The sequence below is a fragment of the Bos mutus genome, chromosome 22 (genome assembly GCF_027580195.1).
Source record: "Bos mutus isolate GX-2022 chromosome 22, NWIPB_WYAK_1.1, whole genome shotgun sequence".
Classification (NCBI taxonomy): Eukaryota; Metazoa; Chordata; class Mammalia; order Artiodactyla; family Bovidae; genus Bos; species Bos mutus.
The window spans coordinates 55,136,688-55,156,557 of NC_091638.1; positions in this window are offsets into that span (position 1 = coordinate 55,136,688).

The window sequence follows — 19,870 nt, forward strand, 5'->3', positions numbered from 1 at the left end:
AGAGGGGATAGCTGGGGAGCCCTGGAAACAGGAAAGCCAGCGATCTGCTCTAACAGACATACTGTGTGATCCTGGGAAAGTTGCTGAACCTCTCTGCGCCTTGCTTTCCTCATCTGTAATGGGAAAATGGGATATAACTCTGGTCTCTGCATCCATTGCAGATTCTATGTGAGTTGCATCAAGTTCCCAGCACACAGGGGTGCTTAATCAAGGGCAGGAGTTTTCACGAAGGATGTCCTTCTTGTGGATATTCAGAGAGAAACCACCGGTTTGTAACGGCTGCCCAATGGATTCCCAGGGCCCATGGAGCCAGCCCCTTGTTCCTGCTCAGATGGGCGTGCTGAAATCTCTCAGGCAGGTCTCCTTGGCGCCAAGGGTACCAGGCACGTGCTTTCCACAAGAGAGGCAAAGAGAGAAGGATCAACCCAGTGTCCCCGGCTTCCCTGTGGGTGGGGGCAAGCCCACTCACCCAGTCCCGATGGGCAGGGGAGGAGGAGCCCGAGCAAGGCTTAGAGAGACGAAACGAGCCCCAAAGTGGGTCAGCGCTGCCCTGGACGCTAACCCACTTCCACTCCCTCCTGCCCGCAGGCCTGCCGGCCATGGGGCTGTCATCTTGCATTCGCTCCTCTCCTGCCACAGACTTTGACCCCGATTTCTACCTCTTGCCGCTGTAGGGAGAGGCAGGTTTGCACAACTCGAGCACAGCCCATGGTGGGGGGTGGGGGGTTGCCGGGAGAGCCTTTGGTTTATGCTGGGTGTTCTGGAAGGCTTTTCCACCCTTGTGTCCCAACTTTATTTGGAGTGGGGATTATGGGGGAGGGGCAGTATGGTGGTCAAAATGATACATTTGTATCAAATGTATACAAAATGATACATCAAAATTTGATACAAATGATACAGCCAGAGGTGGGCTGCAAACCTGACTCCCTCCTTTCTGGGCCCTCTGTGGTTTTGGGCAGTTGACTTCATTTCTTCCGAGTCTGTTTCCTCCCCCCATAAAATGGGCTGTTGCAAAGGTTCAGTGAAATAGTATCTGTAAACTTCCTTGGGGCGGGGGCGGGCCTGCTGAGAAGTCTGCTCCATAAACAGCAGCTGTGATTCTCATCCTAGTCTAGTGTACCAGAAGCTGGGGGGCTCGGCTCTGGAGCTGGCTGGACCTAGGCTGGACTCCAGGCTCTGGCCCTCGGAGCAGTGAGATCTGCTTGATTCCTTTCATGCTGTGTCTTTATCTGTAAAATGGAGACCTTCCCAGAGGCAGCAATGTTGTAACAGCCTTGTGCAGAGTAGACTTTCAGCCGGTGATAAATATTAATAATGATGATCAGGAATGGCGTGTGATTCTATAGACGGCACGTTTATGCAGCACTTACCTGCATGCATGGCACTGGGGGTCTAGGATGGAAGAAAACATTTGGCTGTGGGCCCCGAGACAGAGCTTGCAGACAAGCGGATGAGCACCCCAGTGCAGGTTATTACCCTGCTCCATCCTCTGTGACCCCCAGAAGGGAGACCTGGAGCAGCCCTATCTCTCCGCTCTCCACAGAGAAGCCCAGGGGAGGGTGATGGACCCTTAGTCAGCTGGCCAGGCGGCAGGATGGGTGCCCCAGGACACCATGCTGTCTCCCCCACTGCCCCGGCACTCCTTTAAAAGCCGGGGCCCCTTCCCCAGGGACAGAGGGGAGCTGAGGGGAAATGGCCTTGAGTGGTGCATTCAGAAGCAGTCAACAGTCCCTGGTGGCTTGGAGGGCTTCCCGGCTGTCAATGACCCAGCAACTCCCCTGCCACAGCTACTGGGAATCAAGCTGTGGAGGCCACCAGATCTGGGTAGCTATTTCTCAACAGCTCTGTGCCTGCACCTCCAGGGTGCAAGACAAGGTTCTGTGGAGACCCAGGCCCAGGGTGGTGGCCAGAGACAGAGGAAGGGGCTGGATGAGGTCCCTGGGAAGGCCTGCAGGGATTAAAAAAGATACCCACCCCAGGCTTCTTGAGTCCCGTTTCCCCCAGCATCCCAGTGCTGGGAACTTGATTTGCCCCAGAGTCCTCCGAATGAAGTGATCTGAGCCAGTGGAGGGCCACATGATGCTGAGGTAGCGTGCATGTGTGTGCTAAGTGGCTTCAGTCCTGTCCGACTCTTGCAACTCCAAGGACTGTAGCCCACCAGGCCTCTCTGTCCCCGGGACTCTCCAGGCAAGAGTACTAGAGTGGGTTGTCATGCTCTTCTCCAGTGGATCTTTCCGACCCAGGGATCAAATCCCATGTCTCATGTCTCCTGCATTGAGAGGCAGGTTCTTAACCACTAAATGCCACCTGGCAAGTCCAATGCTGAAGTAGAAATATCCCACATATTCTCCTGATGTGCCCAGCAACTTGGAATTTGGAGTATCACAAAAAGATGTAAAGAGTAATTAGAGGCTCAGACTTTGGGGCCAAATTTGTATCCAACTTTCCCCACTTAACTATCTGGACCTCAGTTTTCTCATCTGTAAAATGGAAACAATAACAGTACTTGCAGAATGGTCGGGAAGTTTAACAGAGTTCACAAATGGAAAGCGACGAGAACAGAACTTGGCACCTAGCAAAGCTTAGTGAGTGTTATCTGATCTGTTGAGTGAGAGCACTCATGCCAAGGGTGGGGAATCAAGGACATACTTAAAGGACATCCAGTGAATGGCAAGTGCATTCTGATGCCTGGAATGATTCCAACTCACTTGCTCTCCATTTCCTGCCCCCTCATGACCCCCCATCCCATTCCCCCCACCCCATCTGGTCCCCCTTCCACTGGCTCCTGATCTCAGCACAGCTGTCTGTGCAGGCTTCTTTTCTCTTTGCTTAAAGATATGTCAGCGTCTTAGCCTAAATAAGGGGGATGGCTAGGAAGTTCACAGGGCTTCCAGGGAACTCCCGTGGGAGGGCACAGTTCTGATGGCACTGTGCCTCAGGAGGCGCTGGCAGATTTGACTCCCATTTTCTGCTGAAGGCCCCCCTCCCTCGTTCCTGTCCCTTCAGTGGCACTCATCAGATTTTTGCCCTTGACTCCCTAAAGTGTAAGTCAGTGTTTCTGGAGGCCTTATCCTCACCCTCCCCAAAGTGCACCCACTACTCAAAAGCAGAACCTTGGGGAAGGCAGCTAAGGTCACGCGAGCTCCCCTCCCAGCCTCTCAGAGACAAAAATAAAGTGTGTAACTGTCAGAAGCATTATGGAACTGTCAACGGTATATGCAGTCACTCTTGTGAATTATTAAGACGACATGGGCCTAACTAATCGGTAACAGCATAAAAAATGACAGAAATGTGTATCAAGAGATAAAGAGTTTAAAAAATAAAAGATATGAGCTGTGGGGATAGTTGTCCACAAGTTTCCGGAACCAGGAGCCAAAGGTTAGGTGAAACCATGAGCCCTAGTGCAGAGTGCTTCAGGACCATGGAAAGCGACACGGATTGGGGAAAGGGGGACTTCCGGTCACCATGGCTCCTCTGATCCTAGACCAGCCGTCACAGCTGTCTTGACCTCCACTCCAGTGGCCTCCTGCTCCAACTGTGTTGTTGTTGTTCAGTTGCCAAGTCACGGCCGACTCTTTGTGACTCCGTGGACCCCAGCATGCCAAGCCAACAGCATACCCTTGCCTAACCACAGTCAGAGCTGGTGACCCCCCCGACTCTGGCTTCATCTCCCTAGACTCTGGCTCACTGTTGAAACCATTGAGTCCGATGCTGCCATAATGCAAGAGACACTGTGGGTGCACCCTGATGATAATTGACTTTCTCTAAGCAATTCGAGGTAACTAATCAGCACCGTGATGTTGGCAGCTGTGACTGCTAATGGAGTCAGATGCTGTCAAACTGAAGGTAATAACTGTCTCCTTTATTAAAAAAAAATTACTTAATTAGCATAATTAGGGCATAAATGGGCCAATATTCTTAACCCACCATGGGAGATGAATATGAATTATGGTGCCTTCGGGGTCTCTGGTAGACTTATCAACACCAGCCAAGGGTTGTGGTCATCAGTTCAGAAAGTAGAGGAGAAAAGGGCAGGTAGATATGTGTTTAGGAGTGATGCTGTGTAACTGTTCCCAGGAGATGTTTTATGTAAAATGCACCCCTGTTTTCAAGGCAGTGGTGTTCATCCTGGCATTTTTCCAATCCATCCTTTCATGTGTATTTACTGAGCACCTGCTGGGAAGGCAGCCAGGATTCATTCTTGGCAAAAAAAAAAAATTTAAAAATGAAGTTCATAGAATGTACTCCCCACCCCCCAGACCCCTCATCTCCCTTCCCACTCCCAAGGAGCTTTGCTCTCTGCATCATCTGGGTGAGATGAGAGCTTGTTCTAAGTTATACACGTTTGGTAAGGGTCCCCAAGGGGCTCTGAGAGTTGAAAGAAATCAGCTCTCGTGTCTCTCAAAGTCATCTGCCAAATCAATAGTTACCTGAGTTGTGTGCCATCTGAAGATGGGAGGGTGGAGACGCATCTGAAATGCTCCTGGCCACACCGACCCTGATACAGCACTTCCTAAGTGCTGGGTGTTGACCAAGACTATACACATATTTGTCTAGTCAAAGCTATGGTTTTTCCAGTAGTCATGTATGGATGTGAGAGTTGGATCATAAAGAAAGCTGAGCGTTGAAGAATTGATGCTTTTGAACTGTGGTGTTGGAGAAGACTCTTGAGAGTCCCTTGGACTGCAAGGAGATCAAACCAGTCAATTCTAAAGGAAATCAGTCCTGAATATTCATTGCAAGGACTGAAGCTGAAGCTGAAGCTGAAGCTGAAGCTCCAATACTTTGGCCACCCACCTGATGTGAAGAACTGACTCATTGGGAAAGACCCTGATGCTGAGAAAGATTGAAGGCAGGAGAAGCAGGGGATAACAGGATGAGATGGTTGGATGGCATCGCCAACTCGATGGATATGAGTTTGTGCAAGCTCTGGGGATTGGTGATGGACAGGGACGCCTACCGTGCTGCAGTCCATGGGGTCTCAAAGAGTCAGACACAACTGAGAGACGGAACTGAACTGATGCACACATTTATTTCAGTTATTTACCATTATCTCAGTGAGGTAGGTACCATTATTACCCCGTTTTATAGAGGAAGAAAGGTTCAAAATGATTAAATAACTTGCCCAAAGTCACCCTGGTAGTGAATTCCAGAATCAGGATTTGAACACAGCCTAAATCCTTAGTTCAGGTACTTAAATCTCGATATAAACAGGAGAGCTATGCTCTGAAGTCAAACATCCATAATAAAGGTCAGGGCAGTGTGCAGAAGGGCAGGGACATATACTGAGCACCTCATATGTGAAAGACACTGAGCTGAGTGTGGAGGCCACCAAAGGAGCCAAGATTATAGGCTCCTGTAGATTATAGGGTCCCTATAACCGGGGTGCTTGTAGGCTGCAGCTAAGAGTGACTGACACGTACAGCTCTGAACCCTTGAACATTCACTTCATATACTGTGGGTGTGAATCCTGGCTTCTCCACTCACCAGGCAGGTGCCCTTGGGTAGAGGTCTGAGTTTGGGTTCCTCTGAGAGCTAAGGCTGAAATGAGGATTCAAGTTTAAATAGTTCATTTGAGAAGCGAATCCAGGAAACCTTGATAGTGGAATAAGAAAGTGTATTAGTTAACAATCACCATAACAAATTACCTCAAAACTTAGCAGTGTCAAACAACAAATGTCTATTATCTAATGGTTTCTGAGGGTCAGGAATCTGGAAGTCATTTAGCTCAGGGCTGCTTATGCAGTTTTGGTCAAACTGTCAGCCAGAGCTGATGATTTGAAGAATTGACTGAGGCTGCAGCCACGAAATTAAAAGACACTTCCTCCTTGGAAGAGTGACAAATCTGAACAGCATATTAGAAGCAGAGACATCACTTTGCTGACAAAGGTCTGTATAGTCGAAACTATGGTTTTTCCAGGAGTCACGCATGGCTGTGAGAGTTGGACCATAAAGAAGGCTGAGTGCCGAAGAACGGATGCTTTCAAATTGTGTTGGAGAAGACTCCTGGGAGTCCCTTGGACTGCAAGAAGATCAAACCAGTCCATCCTCAAGGAAATCAACCCTGAGTATTCATTGGAAGGACTGATGCTGAAATTCCAATACTTTGGTCACCTGATGCAAAGAGCCGACTCACTGGAAAAGACCCTGATGCTGGGAAAGATTGCGGGCAGGAGGAGAAGGGGGTGACATTGTTAGAAGAGGATGAGATTGTTAGATAGCAAAATCAACTCAAAGGACATAAGTTTGAGCAAACGCCTGGAGATGGTGAAGGACAGGGAAGCCTGGCATGCTGTAGTCCATGCGCTCTTAAAGAGTAAGCCAAGCCATGACTTAGTGACTGAATAACAACAAGTGAGGCTAAAGGATTCACAGCTAAGCTCACTCTCATAGTTCTGGGCAGCTCTGGGATCCTCACAGGCTGCTGGCTGAGGGCTTCAACACCTCACATTGTTGGCTTCTCCATAGTGCTTTCCATGATATGGAAGCAGGTTCTTCCCAGAGTGAGTGATGGGGGAGAGAGAGTGAGCCAGAGATCTCCAGACAGGAGCCATACACGTCATCACTTTTGTCATATTTTATTGGTCACACAAACCAACTCTGATATAGTGTGGGAGGGGCTACAAGAGTTTGAATACCAGGAGGTAGGGGTCACGGGGGTCATCTTAGAGGTTGGCTGAGACAGAAAGTGAAACAGAGGAAGCAAAGGATGCCAGCAGCGGATGTGGTAGCAAGCCAGATCCCACTGTTGGCAACTGGAGCTTAACCCCACAGAAGGACCCTGGAAGACAGTGCAGAACATGCCTCAGCATCATCCCAACCTCAAGGTGTGGACACAGGGGTGTTTGTCCTTCCAGCCCCTGCCCGTCATTGATTGAGGGGTGTTTCCACGGGCATCAGCTCCAGCATTTTCAGCTTTCCCTGTGCACAGAGCAAGCATAATGGGTGGTGCCCTAGTGGAATCTACTGCAGTGGTGACTGCCTCTTACCCTAAGACTCCTGGTCCACAAGTGAGGATGATAACAACATTATACGATAGAGTAACTGTGCAGTGGTTAAGCCTGCCTAATAGTGTTCAGTAAAGCCTGTGATGTGGCTACCGTGGTACTTCTGAGCAGCAGTCCCTAACCTTTTTGGCACCAGGGACTGGTTTCATGAAGACAGTTTTTCTACGGACCAGCAGGGTTGGGGGATGGTGAGTGGTTTGGGGATGATTCAAGCACATTGCACTTATTGTGCACTTTATATCTACTATTATGACATCAGATCCACGTGAGATCATCAGGTGTTAGATCCCAGAGGCTGGGCACCCCTGATTCTGAGGGATGGCCCTGAGGATGAGATGAGATGATGTCGACATTGCCCTCGTTAAATCTCCGTTTCCTGACTCCCATTGCTGTGCCCTTTCCAGCTCACCACATCGCACACTCCAGACAATAACACTTCATGTCTCTGTGTTCTGACACTTAGAGGAGCCCAGAGACAGGCTGGGAGTGGAAATAGGCTATTTTAAAAGCTGTTGCCTTCCTAAACATCCAAGAGACACTCGGGCGGCCCAGGGAGCCCAATGGCATACCAGCACCTCGGACAGCTCTCAGAGGCACTGCTTGCCTAGCCAGCTTGTTCTTAGCAATGCCTCTACGGTAGTCAGATGTCTTGAGACCCTCCTGTAGGGCAGGAAAGTGTTTTGTCCGAGGCTCTATAGCTAGAAAGGCAGAGCCAGGACTCGAAGCCCAAGTATAACTGCCTTAGATAAAGCACTTTACCGCTCTGTGACTCAGTTTCTTCATTGGTAACAAGGGAACAAGGTTGGCTCCGTGGGCATGTGACATGGTTTAATTTTCTCCTGTCACTGTCTTGAAATTCTCAATAATCATTTAGCAGGGGGGATCAGCATTTTCATTTTGCACTGAGCCCTGCACCTCACACTCAGCTAGTCCTGCGTGGGAGTGACAATCACAGCCCCTCCCTCTACTGGACAATGTGCTTTCCCCTCCAGCCCTACTCTCCAGCCTTCTTCCCCTGCCCTATGGCCCAGGACGCTGGCTTTTAAGAACTAGCCCTCAGTCTCCCTTGTCCCCTGTTGAACAGTTGGGTTCAGCGGATGGGAGACCGCAGGGCAGGAGGAGGGTGGGTGCTTGGGTCCAAGGACATGCTGCCCATCCCCCACTGGGGTGTTTGTCCTGTCTCCTCCCTGCAGTTTGGCTGATTCCCTCCATCGAAACCACAGCTCCTGGTAGGCAGCCCTCTCCTGAGCTTCAGCCACTCTCTCTGTGGTCCTTTTTAGGCCCACAGCTGCTGAACTTAGGTGCTTCATCATCCCTTATTGGTTTCCCTGCCTCTTCTGTTAAACTCTCCTGACTTTCTCCATACTGTGTGCACCTCCTCTTTCCCATCAGGACCTGCCTGATACAGTCTCCCATGGAGCTATCAGGAAAGCTTAGAAAAATCCCACGCGTAACAAACACATACAGCATGGTGCAGATACGCAGTATGTACTGAGTGAAAATCCACTGTGCTTATTGGTTATCTAGCTCCAGAGGCTTAAAGCTCTTAGCCAGTATTCTACCCAGTCACAGCCCCGCCCCCAGTACACACACACACACACGCACACACGCACACACACATGCACAAGCCACTCTACAAAAATAGTTCATTTGATGGAGTGTAGACAACCAGAAAGAGCTGTGTCTACAGGTTTCCGGCTTCAGGAGTGAAGCTTAGAATGTAAATAGCTCCCAAGGACATCTTGTTTCTAGCCCATGGGCTGTAGGCTGCTCTGTGATTCCCATCTTGGGTCATTCTCTCTCTCTCAAAGGAAAACTCAAAAGGCACTTTTAAGAAGACCACAGAGACAACTGTGGTGGTGGAAAGGCTTGGCTGCGTTGGGACAGGAGGGACATGGAGGCGCCCTAGGCAGACCTTCCAGGAATCCACTTGCCTCAGGTTGGATTCCCCAGAATCAGACCTTGAGACAAGCATTCAAATGGAAGCAACTTATTAGCTGGTGACCCCAGAAAGCCCTTGTTGGGGAAGCTGGGGAGGGAGGGAGTAAAGAAAAGGCTCACTGCTGAGCAGGTTCCTGCCATGGGCCGCTGAGGCTTAGGGCTCACGTCAAGCCATGCTGGAGGGGCAGGAATCTGGACTACATCCTCCCACTCCCGCCCATTGTCCTTCTTTGGCCAGGGCTGCTTCCAGGAGTGTGCCCGACCTGACCTGCATGGCCAAGAGAAAACAATTGGGTGGAGAGGGGCAGAGCCCACAGCAGGAACTACCAGCACCTCTTCCACTTGAAATGCACCCTCAGTCAGAGGAACAGGGCAGAGCCTCCTGTGACAGGAGTCCTGGGTTTGCATGGCCAGCATCTGTGCAGGGGTCTGTCCCTTGACATATGCTGTGTGGGGTCCTCTCACAGTGCTGTGAGGTGAGCTTGTGAGGACAGTCTCCGGCACTTGACAGACAAGGAAACTGAGGCATAGAAATCACATGGCTTTTGTAAGGTCAGACAGCTGGTAAATGAACACAGTAAATGAAAACTCCTGCCCTGGTGTCCTTTAAATTCTGAAAAATAGATAGACAAGCAAATATGTAGGCCTTTAAAAGACAACAAATGCTGTGGAAAACTTAAGGAGATAGGTGTGCGTGTGTGTGTGTGTATATATATATAGATAGATAGATAGATAGACTATGGAGAAGGCAATGGCACCCCACTCCAGTACTCTTGCCTGGAAAATCCCATGGATGGAGGAGCCTGGTAGGCTATAGTCCACGGGGTCGCTAAGAGTCGGACACGACAGAGCGACTTCCCTTTCACTTTTCACTTTCATGCATTGGAGAAGGAAATGGCAACCTACTCCAGCGTTCTTGCCTGGAGAATCCCAGGGACGGGGGAGCCTGGTGGGCTCCCGTCTCTGGGGTCGCACAGAGTCGGACACAACTGAAGCGACTTAGCAGCAGCAGCAGCAAACTATATATAATATGTGTGTGTAAAATAGAGAAGATTGGGAATGCTGGGGGAGGGCTAAAAATAGAATAGAGTGATCAGAGAAAGATTCTAAAGATGGTAGCATTTAAGGGCTCACCGGAGGTGAGGGCAGGAGGGTCCCATGTGAGGGAACCATGTCCCAGGTGAAGGGAGTGGTGAACAGACTGCTGAGGCAAGAGCTGACCCGTGTGTGGAGTGCAGAAGCACCCAGGAGGTCTGTGTGGCTGAGACCAGGGGTGGGCTTCCCAGGAGTGGGGACCACCAGCCCAGATCCTGCCTCAAAGGCCACTGCAGGGGCTTTGATTGCTACTCTGAGGGTAGTGGCTTCTGAACAGAGGAGGGGTCTGGTCATTTAACAGAATCCCCCTGGCTACCAGGTTGAGAAGAGAATTTAGTAATGCATGAGTGAGTGAGTGAGTGAGACTCCTTGTACCTCTTCACAGTTTAACCACTTACTTTATGGAGGGACAAGAGGCAGGAGAGGGTGGGGAGCTGGTGGAAGCCATGCTGCACACAGAGTCTGGAATCCAGGCCCCGCAGACAGACAGCTGGGCCCGGCGGGAGGCTGGCGGTCTTTGCTGTGATCCAGCTGCCCCGCCAGCCCTGTGTTCCCACCACCAGCGCAGCCTCAGGGGGCCGGTGTGATCATAGACATGAAAGCCAGCCCCACGCAGGGATGATGATCATAAGCCTTGTGACAACTGTTTCCCCTCAGAACACCGCTTTCAGGAGGCACCAGGCCATCGGGGCGGCCCTTCTCATCTTCCTCCAACTCCCTGGGCTGCCTGCCAGTCCCCCAAGCAGCAGGCTGAGGCCGTGGCACTCCTACCGAACAGGAGAAACAGTCACAGTTGCTCAAATACTAACCTTCTGCTGAGGGCAGGCCTGCTCTGAAGGGAGGAACCCATAATTGCAAATGAGGCTGGTCAGAGTGTGGTCATCCCAGATGCCTGACCGCAGCAGATGTGCCTAGGGCTACAATGTTGAATGAGACAAGGTCCCTTCCCTCAAGGAGCGCTCAGCCAGGCTTCCAGCATGCCTGCGTGCTTGGTAAGTCACTTCAGTCATGTCCGACTCTTTGTGACCTCATGGACTCTAGCCTGCCAGGCCCCTCTGTCCATGGGATTCTCCAGGCAAGAATACTGGAGTGGGTTGCCATGCCCTCCTCCAGGAGATCTTCCTGACCCAGGGATTAAAACTGGGTCTTCTTAAGTGCCGGCAGGTTCTTCACTATCTGAGCCACCAGGGAAACCCTGAGGCAATTGTGTTTTTTTAAAAAAAAATATGTTCCCATAACATTTTAAAACATAATTTTGTTTATTTATGTCTGTGCTGGGTCGTCACTGCTGCACAGGCTTTTCTCTCGTTGTGATGAGCAGGGGCTACTCTCTGGCTGCAGTGCACAGGCTTCTCAGTGCAGTGGCTCCTCTTGTTGTAGAGCATGGGTTTCAGTAGCTGTGGCGCATGGGCTCGTTTGTTGTGGTTCCCAGACTCTAGAGCACAGACTCAGTAGTTGGGACACACGGGCTTAGTAACTCCACAGCATGTAGGATCTTCCTACACCCGGGATCGAACCTATGTCTCCTACATTGGCCGGAGGATTCTTTACTACCAAGCCACCAGGGAAGCCCCAAATGTTTTTGTTTTGTTTTTTTTTTTTAAAGGAACTTTTGTTCTTTTTTAAAAAAAATTTATTAGAGTATACTTCATTTACAGTGTCATGTTAACTTCAAGTGTATAGCAAATGGATTCCGTTATACATGTATTCATCCTTTTTCAAATTCTGTACACATATAGGTTACTTTCATCGGTGTTTTTATAGTTTTCAGAGTATAGGTCTTTTGACTCCTCAGGTAGGCTTATTCCTAGGTATTTTATTCTTTTTGATGCAATGGTGAATAGAATTGTTTCCTTAATTTCACCTCTGAGGCAGTCTTTTCGGAGGTGAGTGGAAACCTAGACAGGGTTAATTGGAGAATGTAGAGTGGGCTTCGAAGTATGATTAGGAGTTGTCTTGAACCAAGAAGAGAGGCCTGGGCATTCCAAATAGAGGGAACAGCTCAAGCAAAGGCCCAGGGGTACAAAAGGTCATGGAGTGGTCAAGGAATTGCCAAAAGGCCGAGGCAGAAGGAGCAACCAGAATATGTTTGCATCTCTTCCTTTCTCTTCTCCCCACATAGTCTCTCAAAATCCTCTTTACTGCTCAAACAATTCTGCTCTGCCCTCAATTTGCATTTCTCACCCCAATCCGCCCCAAAAGTATACAAATATTCATCCAAACAAAACACCTGTCTTCCCAGGGAGGAAATGAGCTTCTGAGAGCATGCGATTTTCAGCACATTGTTGCCCAAGAGATGAGACAGTGTTTCAACACTCACCCTCTATTCTAACTGGGGGGTGCTGAATGATCTGGCCTGGGTGGGACTGGATTAGGAATCAAGGAAAAGAGTGGATGGAAAGGAAGGAGGGTGGAGTTGATTAAAGAGGCCGAGAACCCAGGCTGAACTGCTGACATGCTGCTGGGGGCAAGGGGTGGCCTGGGCTCCAGGAGGCTCAGCCAGCGGCCACCCCAGGCTTGCTGTGAGGATGAGCACAGAGTCGGCATTCAGAGCTGTCAGAAGCGATTAATCCATCAACAGCACAGCACACTGGAAACCTGGCTCTGACTCAATGGCTCATTAATACCCGGACTCTGATCAGCCCACAGATGCTAATTCAAGTTGCCCCAGACAAAGGGCAGCCTCCCGAGAGAGCTCCGCATTAAGCCTCCGCAGCTTCCTCTGTAGGACACATTCGGGGCCTGGGGGAGATGAGCCTGGTGTGGGCTCTGGGCCACCCACCATCCTCCCACGTGAGGACAGGCTCATGCTCAACAGCTCTGCAGGGCCAGTGCCCAGGGGCACCTAGAGTATCAGGCCCAGCCCCTGCCAGGCCCAGCCCCTGCCAGGCCCAGCCCCTGCCTTTTGGCGCACAGGGAGAGGCACTGAGGCTCACGGAGGTCCCGGGGCTTGCCCAAGGTCACAGAGTAAGAAAGGAACAGAGCTTGGACATGACTGCAGGCCGGAGTTCTTGCCACCCTGCCCTTCTGTCTCCCAGTCCCTAGGGCAGCCCTGTGTCCCTGTCTCTGAGCCCCACAAACAGTGGGGGAAAACAGAGCTTGGCCACGGCCTCAGCCTGATAACAGGCACATGGGCGGGGCATTTGGGGAGGGCATCAACCTCCCACTCACCTCCACACTCCAGCCCCCAGCCCTGGGCCTGATACAGAGACGGGTCTTGAGAAAACACACAACAATTCCCGACTGAGTAAACGCTAATTCTCCAGGGTAATGTGGCTCAGCTGGTAAAGAACCTACCTGCCATTGCAGGAGACAGAGACACAGGTTCAATCCCTGGGTGGGAAAGATCCCCTGGAGAAGAGGAAGGCGCCCCAATCCAGTATTCTTGCCTAGAAAACCCCAAGGATAGAGAAGCCTGGCAGGCTGCCGTCTATGGAGTTGCAAAGAGTCAGATACAACTAAGTGCACACACACACACCACACACAAACTCTAATTCAAGCTCAGTGGGAATGGTGTTTTAATCAGGTTCAAACTGCTCCGTAAGTTCAGAGGGAAAACAGATCTTGGAAGGCTTCCTGGAGGAAGGAGCATCAGATATGAGCCTTTAAGCAAAGACAGGCCCTGCCTGGGGCTGTTCTGAGCATCTTCTCATTTCATCCTTACCACAACAACCCAACAATGATTATAGCCATGATTATATCCACTTAACAGATGAGGAACCTGGTCAGGGTTAGTCCTTACCCAAAGTTCCAAATCCAGGAAGCAGCAGAGTTGAGACGTGAATCCAGGTCTTTCTGTCACCAAAACGCATGTCCTTGTTAGCTTCTGAAGGCCCAGCTCAGTTAGCCCTGCCGAGGGAAACCAGCCTTCCCCAAGATGTGCCCACTTGTCCCTGGGACTGCCTGTCATTCCATCCCAAGATCCTGCATGCCCCTCCTGCCGTGGATTCCGGTCAGCTGTGCCTATGAGCTCAGGGGCTCACTGTGGCATCACCCACACCCAGCACCAGCATTTGCAGGCTGGGAGCCACCCACAGATATCTGCTGAGGGGACTTTAATCCACTGACCCTGAGATCTCAGAGGGCCCCTGTGAGGGCTCCACAAGTGGACTCCAGCTCAGGAAGAGGCTGATTCCATGCCAGGGGAAGGCTGTGTTGGGCTGTTTATCATTATTGTTCAGATTTGACCAGCCTCCTTCCTTCCTGGATTCAAAGCAATGCCCGTCCCCAGGGAGGTGTGGAGCAGAGAAGGAGACACGGCAACACAAGGCCCAATGCCAAGTTTCCTGACTCTTGACTTCCCAGGAAGTGCTCCTTGACCCTCGGAAACTTGCCTCGCTCGAGCTCTGCATCCTTTGACAACAGATAATCCCCTAATAAGGAAATAATTCAACCACAGCTCTGTTGGCTTCCCAGATAGAGCAGTGGTAAAGAATCCACCTACCAGTGCAGGAGATGCAAGAGACTCAGGTGCAATCCCTGGGTCAGAAAGATCCCCTGGAGGAAGAAATGGCAACCCACCCCAGTATTCTTGCCTGGAGAATCCCATGGACAGAGGAGCCTGGCGGGCTACAGTCCCTGGGGTCGCAAGGAGTCAGACACGACTGAGCGACTGAGTGCTCACGCACACACAGCTCCATCACCGACCTAGGCGTCTGTTCCCACCTCATCCTGTCTCCACCACTCTCCCTGTTCCTGACCAGAGGCTGGATGCACTGCTTGTCAGACTAACCTGGTGTGTGCTGGGGAGAGCGTGTGAGCACAGGGGAGTGGGGTGTGTGTGTGTGTGTACCCTGCAGGACCTCTGAGCATCTGTGTACATAAGAAAAGATGCTCCCTGCTGTGTTTCTCCTTTGCTCTCACACTGTGACCACACTCACAGTACTTCTGACTCCAGATGTGTGGGTTTTGCACACCTCAAGCAATTCTGCAACCCCAGCTGGGAGTCCTACAATTGAACTCAGTGCTGACGCTGTCTACCTGGAGTCGGAGTCAGAGTCAGATCCCACACGTTATGGCCTCAGTCCCATGAGACTGCCCCGACTTCAGACACCAGTCACATGCCCTGAATGCACCTGTACTTCTCACCAACCGGATAGAAGTCAGGGTCCCCGTGACCCCTACCTTGGGTTTGATCGTTTGCTAGAATGGCCCATAGAACTCAGGGAAACATATACTTTAGTTACTGCTTTATTATATAACAAAGGATATGGGTGAACAGCTAGATGAAGAGGTACGTACAGAAAGATCCAGAAGAGTCTGAAGTTTCCCAGATGGCAATAGTGGTAAAGAATCTGTCTGTTAGTGCAGGAGATGTAAGAGACACAGGTTCGATCCCTGGGTTGGGAAGATCCCCTGGAGAAGGGCATGGAGAACTATTCCAGTGTTCTTGCCTATAGAATCCCATGGTCAGAGGAACCTGGCGGGCTACAGTCCATGGGGTTGCAAGAGTCAGACATGACCTAGCAACTCAACCCCCACCACCACCATCATACAGTCCCAATTAACTCAATCTCCAGTCCCTCTTCTTTTCCTAGAGGGTAAGGGGTGGGGCTGAAAGTTCCAAGCTTCTGATCATGGCTTGGTCTTTCTGGGGACCAGCACCTATCCTAAAGCCATCTAGGAGCCCACCAAGTGTCACATAATTAGGAGAAAAAAACACTCCTGTCATTTAGGAAGTTTCAAGGGTTTCAGGAGCTCTGTGCCAGGAACTGGGGGCAGAGATCAATCAATCAATAAGTGTGTGTATATATATATATAATCTCATGGTATGTTTGTGAGACGTGTTTGTGTGTGTGTATGTTGTCTCTCTTAGCCGAGGCTATGCCATGCTGCAGTAACAAGTGGTCCCCAGGCCACAGTAGCTCACAACAATGAGGATTTACTTCTCAGCGTCTGAGTTACTTCAAGGGTCGCCTCTGGCTCTGCGCCCTGCCAGCTGCTCCCTGGGCCAAGAGTAAATGGGCAGCATCTACCCGGAGTGCCGCCTGTCCCCGTGGCAGAGGGAAAGGAGAGCATGGAGGAACTGGGAGCTGGCTCTGGGGGCTCCCAGCCAGAGGGACACACAGCTCTTCCCCTCCAGTTTCAGGGGCTGGAGCTGGTCACATGATTGGGCCTGTTCTCATGGAAAGTGGCCCCTCCCTCAGGGAGAGCCAGGAAGCACCCTTGAACGGAAGCCAGCCTACCCTACTCAGATGCAGGGCTGTGAGAAGCTGTGTATGTCAGTTGTTGTCTCTAGCTGCTCAGTTGTGCCAAGTCTTCATGACCCCATGTACGGCACACACCAGGCTTGCCTGTCCTTCACCATCTCCCAGAGTTTGCTCAAACTCATGTTCATTGAGTCGGTGATGCCATCCAACCATCTCATCCTCTGTCGTCCCCCTTCTCCTGCCCTCAATCTTTCCCAGCATCAGGGTCTTTTCCAACGAGTCACCTCTTTGCATCAGGTGGCCAAAGTATTGGAGCTTTAGCCTCAGCATCAATCCTTCCAATGAATATTCAGGGTTGATTCCTTTAGGATGGACTGGTTTGATCTCCTGGCAGTCTGAGGGACTCTCGAGAGTCTTCCCCAACACCACAGTTGGAAAGCATTCTTCGATGCTCAGCCTTCTTTAGGGTCCAACTCTCTTGTCCATACGTGACTACTGTGTGTCTCAGTGGCTCTTGGTGACTGTGAGGAAGTACAGCCGCACAAATCTATCTGTTGGGGTACCTTGTGCTTCTGGGTGTGCACAGGTGTCAGTCGGTGTTTCTGGATGTTAAAAAAAAAAGTGTGTAAATGGTGTGCACAAGAGCCTGTGCTTAATGGACAAATGGGAGTGTGTGTGTGTGTGTGATGGGAAGAATGTGAGTCTGGGGAGGGTGTGAGCATGTGTGTGCAAGTTTATATGTGTGTATATGAGTAAGTAAATGTGTGCACACACATGCACGCATGTATGTACCTGTGTGCCACAAGCCCACGGCCCCGGCACTGCATCCATCTGCACGTACAGCAAACACCCCCCACACTCACACCCCAACATACGCTCCCGTCCCCGGAGAAGAAGCCGTCACAGATGGGAGGCGAGATGCTCAATTTCCCAGCTGATGATTTAGCAGGTTCATTCACCCCTCATTTGTGGCCATCTGTCGCCTTCCACGCAGCCGCTGGGCCGTTTCCACCTGGCCCGAGCACCGAGGCTGCACAGCGATGGCGGCAGGACCGGCCGGCAGCTCCAGAGACTGAGGTGCCTCCCAGACCCAGGACTAACTCTCAGAGCTGCCCCAGGGGGATGGAAGCCCAGTAGACAGACGCAGTCCTGAGCCACCGCCAAAGACAAGGATCTTCCAGAAGGGATTCGGGGGTCTCCAAAATACCTTGTGCATGCTTAGTCACTCAGTCGTGTCTGACTCTTTGTATCCCCATGGACTGTAGCCCCCCAGGCGCTTCTGTCCATGGGATTCTCCAGGCAAGAATACTGGAGTGGGTTGCCATTTGCTACTCCAGGGGATCTTGCCAATCCAGAGATCAAACACACGTCTCCTGACTTGGCAGGTGGATTCTTTACCACTAGCACCACCTGGGAAGCCCCCCAAATGCCTTAGGCTGTCCCAGACTTCCAGGAACACTCTCCTACTCCCAACTCACCTCTCCCCACCCCTCCACATAGGAACCTTTGTTGGGGCAGAACAAGCCAGCCCCTGATAGTCACCTCTGCCAGGTTCTTGTCCTGGCTCTGTGCTCAGCACTTGACCTGCACCATCTCATTTAGACCCAAGACAGAGATGCTGCTCCTCGCCCTGTTCAGCCAATGAGGAAACTGAGCCGCTGAGAGGTGCACACGTTCACACACCCCACTGGGAGCAAAACCGAGTCTCTCGCTAAGGTCTCCCTGTTCACAGGGGCCAGGGCTGCTCCAGGTCACCTCTTCCAGGAAGCCACCTGAGGAGCAGCCTGGAAGGGCCAGGCCTGGGCTACCGTAGGACCGCAGCCCTGAATGTGGATGCTGGTGAGGCGGTGGAGCAGAGGACACAGGTCACCCCGTCTTCTTCTCTGGTGACCACGCTCCCCCTTTCCAGGAGGGAAGACGACCCCACCAACTTGGTCCTGATTTCTGATTCCAATACATCCTTGAAATGAGCCTCTCATGCCCAGGGCAGCCTTTGTCATGCCCCCGCTCAACCGCCGTCCTGGCCTGGGATGGAGTCCAGCCTCCCTAAGAGCTGAGGCTGGCCCTGGCCTTGAGCCTTGCCCACCTGTCTGGCCTCTCAGCCCCACGTCCCCTCTGTTCTTTTTATTTCTCAAATACATGTATTTATTTGGCTGGATCTTAGTTGTGGTCCTTGGGATCCTTGGTTGCGGCAGATGGGATCTTGTTCCCGGACCAGGGGTTGAACCCGGGCCCTCTGCACTGGGCGCCCGGAGCCTTAGCCACTGGACCGCCAGGGAATCCCTGCTCTCTGCTCTAGCGCTGAGTTCCTCCCCCACACTCCTTCACCTCTGATGCTTCGCTCCTCCAGTGACTTCACACTTTCCCAGCTCACTCCTGCCCACCCCGCCCTCCTCCAGGAAGTCTCCCCTGCCTCCTAAGGGCTGCCTTCCCTGCCGCGCCCCGTCCCTTCGTGGGGCTGCTCACCCCGCACGGGGCTCGCATCTCCCCAACTAAACTGTAAGTTCCTGGGGGGACATGCTGCTTCCTCAGTCACTCGCTTAACAAATACTATTGATCTCTTCCTGCCCCAGGCCAGGGACAATTCTAGAGGCCAGAGTGGATGAAAACAAGGAGGACAAGAGGGAGACCAACTAGGCTCGCGTAGCAGCTTTCAGATAGGTGGTGACGGAAGGCTTCTCAGAGGTGGTGACAAGCATGCTGAGACCCAGTAATGAGAAGAAACCCCAATGCAAAGGTCTGAGACTCAGGGACTCCTGGCTGGGCGAACAGCAGCCGCAAAGGTCCCAAGGCAGGAGTGGGTCTGGCATGTTTGGGTTATGCCCGTGTCGCTGGAATGTGGACGTTTGGGGGCGGACAGGGTTCAGAGAGGTAGCAAAGAGTTTCCTGAGCATTTCCTGAACATTTTTTACTTTGAATACCCTAGACTGCCTCCTCCAGGGAACCTTCTCTGACTGCACATTCCTTATGCCTCTGAGCCCTTCCAGCTCTACACACAGTGATCCAAATCACTTCTCAGCCTCCTTAAGAGAGTTATCATTCAGTCACTCAGTTATGTCCAACTCTCTGCAACCCCATGGACTCCCACATGCCAGGCTTCCCTGTACTTCACTATCTCCCGGAGTTTGCTCAAACTCATGTCCACTGAATCCGTGATGCCATCCAACCATCTCAATCATCTGTCGCTCCCTTCTACTCCTGCCATCAGTCTTTCCCAGCATCAGGGTCTTTTCCAATGAGTCAGCTCTTCACATCAGGTGGCCAAAGAATTGGAGTTTCAGCTTCAGCATCAGTCCTTGCAATGACTATTCAGAGTTGATTTCCTTCAGAATTGACTGGTTTGATCTTGCTGTCCAAGGGACTCTCAAGAGTCTTCTCCAACACCACAGTTCAAAAGCATCAATTCTTTGGCACTCAACCTTCTTTATGGTCCAGCTCTCACATCCAAACATGACTACTGGGAAAACCATAGCTTTGACTATATGGACTTTGTCGGCAAAGTGATGTCTCTGCTTTTTAATACACTGTCTAGCTTTGTCATAGCTTTTCTTCCAAGGAGCAAGTGTCTTTTAATTTCATGGCTGCAGTCACTGTCTGCAGTGATTTTGGAGCCCAAGAAAATAGTCTGTCACTGTTTCTGTTTTTTCCCCATCTATTTGCCATGAAGTGATGGGAAGA